Genomic DNA, 5,611 nt, shown 5'->3' on the forward strand with positions numbered 1-5,611 from the left:
ATAAAATTGTATAGAATACGGAATCTTTAACTTGAACGGGAGTGGCAGTCGGCCGATTATTGTCACGTATACAATTTTATTTACCTTTTTTTGCCAATCCTGCTCCTGTATCCGATGATGAAACAGACCCCGGACAAGATACCAGCGAGGACACTCACTCGGTGAAATCCTGAATTTTTCTTCCATTTAATGTGTCTTGTTTCGTTCAAAACCTTCCCGAGAGAACTTAAAAAATAAGTTATAAATAAAGTCAATGTACAGTTAACTTTCATTAGAATTGGGATTTTCAGGATGTGCATTAATTTTTTACGCAGTGTATTTTAACGATGAATTTATTAACAGAAAAAAAGCATTCTTTAAATCGATATATACATTAATATAAACACAATTATTATTTACAATCCTCTCATATGGGACTTTGGTCGAATAATTGGTAAACCGATTGTGGTGAAATCCTTCCTTTCTGAATATATATCTTTAATTCTCCTGACTGTAAGCTCCCAGGTTTCCAAAACCTCGTCGAAGAAGGCTGATCGTGGTTCGCCAACCATCACTGTAGAAGGATCAAGAGACGAGATAAGCGTCGGATACATATAAACTCGGCCACTCAGTATTTGGAAAGGTGTAAATGGGAATCTCCCATCAAATCTGACGGAGTTCTCGAAATGAATTAAATCCTTATCGAGACGATGCCACAGACATCTCAGCTCATCGTCAGAGTAGATATCCTGATGGATCTTCTCAGGAATAGGAATTCCATTCAGTGTATGGATGAAGGCGTATTTCATGATCAATAATTTCATTTTCGAATTTCCTCTCTTGATGGCCAGCTCGAACGGATTCAAATTCTGCTTGTTCAGCATGTCCAATCTTGCCCCATGTCGCAGAAGACAAGCTGCCATTGGCAGGTTCCCATAGGAGACTGCTTTGTGCAAAGGCGTCTCGCTGGCCATGTTTATCGCGTTTACGTCTATGCCACGTTCTGTGAGGATATATGTTGCTTCTTTGTAAATCTCCGGTTTCACATTCGTCAGCATCGCTAGGCAATGCAGACAATTGTTCAGTTTGAAATCGGTGTTGCTGGCATCGCTGGTGTTATCTAGAAGTAGCCTGATCAATTCAGGACTAGGCCATTTTTTAGCCATCAGCAGCAGCAGGGTGTTCCCCCTTATATCAATGGCATCTAAGTCGACGTTATATTTGAGAAGTTCTTCAATGCATTCTTTTCTCTTTTCACTGCTATCATTCACCATGTGGATAGGCTTGGAACCGTCGCATGTTTCTGCTTCAACATTGGCACCATTAGTAACCAGGGTTTCAACCAGATGGAGATGTCTAAATTGTATAGCCAGGTGGAGGGGGGTAACCTTTTTCGAGTCAGTGGCATTGACATTAGCTCCTTTTCGTAATAAAAACAGGACTTTCTCCAAATTTCCCGTTTCGACAGCCACATGAAGATCGGTTTTCTGAGGATCCTCAATATTTTCTTTTGGAATATTGATGGTCTGTAAAGAATTTAAGAGAAATTAGGCGATTGTTATGAAGTTAATACTTATATATCAGGTTTTGTGAACAACAAAAATTCAGTCGGTCTATACAGGATGAATCTGTGACTCTTACAAATATTTAAACAATATATTATCGAGGTGAAAAGAAACATTTTTTTATACCATTTTTTTCGATTCAGCCCTGATAAAAAGATATAGCCATTTTGAGTTTTCATAATGAGCCATAGAGAAACAAGATTCCCTTCAGAATAAAAGCAGAATCTTTGACACTACACATATATGGTTCTTTCAAACAGAATTGCAATCAGTCAAATCAGTTCATGGTACGTAATGGTCATAATGGAAAAACTGGAGATGTAGGTGATATTTTGTGTTTAAAAAAGATTCATCAAATAAATGATAAACTATATTGCGAAATTCATTTCATTCGATAAAACATTTAGTGAGAGAAAATTTTTTTCATCAGCGTGTATCTTTTAAACCGAGCCGATTCGGAAAAAATGGTTCAGGAAAAAAATGTTTTTTTTGACCTCAAGAATATACTGTTAAAATGTTTGTACGAATCAAAGATTCCGCGTATACAAGAATTTTCAAGAATCATTGCAAATCTCTTTACAGAAAACTTTTATGCACTTACCAATTTCCGAGAATTGTGGTGTCTTGTTTTATTCTCTCTTCGCGACATATTTCAGGTTTTAAACACACTGTAGATTAAAAATTTTAACTGTACTGACACGATTGAAAAACGAAGCACAACTGTACAAAGACACCCATTTACGTTCATTTATATACTCGTAGGAATGGCTAGGTACGTAATTTTTTTCTGAGAACCGTAAGATGACCACCGAAATTTCTGCCCCCTTTCAAAATCTCAAACTACCTGACAAATGACAGTTAATGTTTATTTGCCAATTAGGGATAACGACCCTGTAATTATTTTGGGATGGGACTTAACTTTTCGGTTAATTTGAATTGAGATTAGGAAGGGGCTTTAAGGAATGTTTTTCTTGAATTGAAATTATTCCGAGAATTTTTATCACAAATATATTTATGGAACTGTTGTGCGAAACTGGGTATAACGGCCCTGTAATAATTTTGGGATGGGACTTAACTTTTCGGTTAATTTGAATTGAGATTAGGAAGGAATGTTTTTCTTGAATTGAAATTATTCCGAGAATTTTTATCAGGAATATATTTATGGAACTGTTGTGCGAAACTGGGTATAACGGCCCTGTAATAATTTTGGGATGGGACTTAACTTTTCGGTTAATTTGAATTGAGATTAGGAAGGGGGCAATAAGGAATGTTTTTCTTAAATTGAAATTATTCCGAGAATTTTTATCAGAAATATATTTATGGAACTGTTGTGCGAAACTGGGTATAACGGCCCTGTAATAATTTTGGGATGGGACTTAACTTTTCGGTTAATTTGAATTGAGATTAGGAAGGGGGCAATAAGGAATGTTTTTCTTAAATTGAAATTATTCCGAGAATTTTTATCAGAAATATATTTATGGAACTGTTGTGCGAAACTGGGTATAACGGCCCTGTAATAATTTTGGGATGGGACTTAACTTTTCGGTTAATTTGAATTGAGATTAGGAAGGGGGCAATAAGGAATGTTTTTCTTAAATTGAAATTATTCCGAGAATTTTTATCAGAAATATATTTATGGAACTGTTGTGCGAAACTGGGTATAACGGCCCTGTAATAATTTTGGGATGGGACTTAACTTTTCGGTTAATTTGAATTGAGATTAGGAAGGGGGCATTAAGGAATGTTTTTCTTGAATTGAAATTATTCCGAGAATTTTTATCAGGAATATATTTATGGAACTGTTGTGCGAAACTGGGTATAACGGCCCTGTAATAATTTTGGGATGGGACTTAACTTTTCGGTTAATTTGAATTGAGATTAGGAAGGGGGCAATAAGGAATGTTTTTCTTAAATTGAAATTATTCCGAGAATTTTTATCAGAAATATATTTATGGAACCGTTGTGCGAAACTGGGTATAACGGCCCTGTAATAATTTTGGGATGGGACTTAACTTTTCGGTTAATTTGAATTGAGATTAGGAAGGGGGCAATAAGGAATGTTTTTCTTAAATTGAAATTATTCCGAGAATTTTTATCAGAAATATTTTTATGGAACTGTTGTGCGAAACTTTCTAAATGCACAGTGACATGCAAGGAGAGGGCATTTGTAATTAGGTATCCTGTATTTTTAACTTGATTGGATCCGTAATTTTATAAATATTGGGATTTTTGAAGGGATCAAACAGCGCAGTATCTGGATGGGGTTTTGACTTCGAACAAGCAAAAAACCCTGACTTTGCTCCTAACATTTTTACCCTGAAACGTTCTAACACACTTTGAAAAATATGAACCCTTAATTCTTATCGAAATGTTTCAATCCTTTTTTCCTTATTGTTATTCTTCCTTCAGGTCATCCTAAGTTGGTCGAATGAAATAATAATGAATATAAACACATTTTCGATAAGCTGCACTCGTGATAACCTACAAGGTATAACATTTTCCTCCGGTTAAAAATAGACGTCAAGGTAGCTTCCATCGAAAAGGAAACTCAAAGGCAGTATCGGCAGGCGACCAAGCTGATAACAGCCACAAATCTTCGGATATCCTCACAGAATTCAATCTCTCATCCGTTCCTTCCACTCCCCCTTTCACTGTCTTGCTTCAAGACATCGTCAAAAACGGACGGACTCTACTTACCTTCACAAGGCCGGGCGATGTACGTTTCCACGAGATACATCTATTTGTTTGTCAGCAGCTAATTGTCGTATCCTCATATTGTGTGCGTTTACCTCTAAAACTCATATGACCCGTCGTGCCCGTTCGGAGTTATGGTCTTCGAGAAAGCTTTCTCGGATTTTCAGCCTGCCGGTGGTATGTGGCCATGTATGTAGTTAATGTGGTCGATTGGCACACGTTCGAAATTGGCGAAATGCCTTCCGACACCCTCGGTTTGACTGTCGGTACCGGTTTAGGGGTGAGTGTCCTCGCTGGTATCTTGTCCGGGGTCTGTTTCATCATCGGATACAGGAGCAGGATTGGCAGAAAAAGGTAAATAAAATTGTATAGAATACGGAATCTTTAACTTGAACGGGAGTGGCAGTCGGCCGATTATTGTCACGTATACAATTTTATTTACCTTTTTTTGCCAATCCTGCTCCTGTATCCGATGATGAAACAGACCCCGGACAAGATACCAGCGAGGACACTCACTCGGTGAAATCCTGAATTTTTCTTCCATTTAATGTGTCTTGTTTCGTTCAAAACCTTCCCGAGAGAACTTAAAAAATAAGTTATAAATAAAGTCAATGTACAGTTAACTTTCATTAGAATTGGGATTTTCAGGATGTGCATTAATTTTTTACGCAGTGTATTTTAACGATGAATTTATTAACAGAAAAAAAGCATTCTTTAAATCGATATATACATTAATATAAACACAATTATTATTTACAATCCTCTCATATGGGACTTTGGTCGAATAATTGGTAAACCGATTGTGGTGAAATCCTTCCTTTCTGAATATATATCTTTAATTCTCCTGACTGTAAGCTCCCAGGTTTCCAAAACCTCGTCGAAGAAGGCTGATCGTGGTTCGCCAACCATCACTGTAGAAGGATCAAGAGACGAGATAAGCGTCGGATACATATAAACTCGGCCACTCAGTATTTGGAAAGGTGTAAATGGGAATCTCCCATCAAATCTGACGGAGTTCTCGAAATGAATTAAATCCTTATCGAGACGATGCCACAGACATCTCAGCTCATCGTCAGAGTAGATATCCTGATGGATCTTCTCAGGAATAAGAATTCCATTCAGTGTATGGATGAAGGCGTATTTCATGATCAATAATTTCATTTTCGAATTTTCTCTCTTGATGGCCAGCTCGAACGGATTCAAATTCTGCTTGTTCAGCATGTCCAATCTTGCCCCATGTCGCAGAAGACAAGCTGCCATTGGCAGGTTCCCATAGGAGACTGCTTTGTGCAAAGGCGTCTCGCTGGCCATGTTTATCGCGTTTACGTCTATCCCACGTTCTGTGAGGATATATGTTGCTTCTTTGTAAATCT

Source organism: Coccinella septempunctata, chromosome 8 (assembly GCF_907165205.1).
Source record: "Coccinella septempunctata chromosome 8, icCocSept1.1, whole genome shotgun sequence".
Lineage (NCBI taxonomy): Eukaryota > Metazoa > Arthropoda > Insecta > Coleoptera > Coccinellidae > Coccinella > Coccinella septempunctata.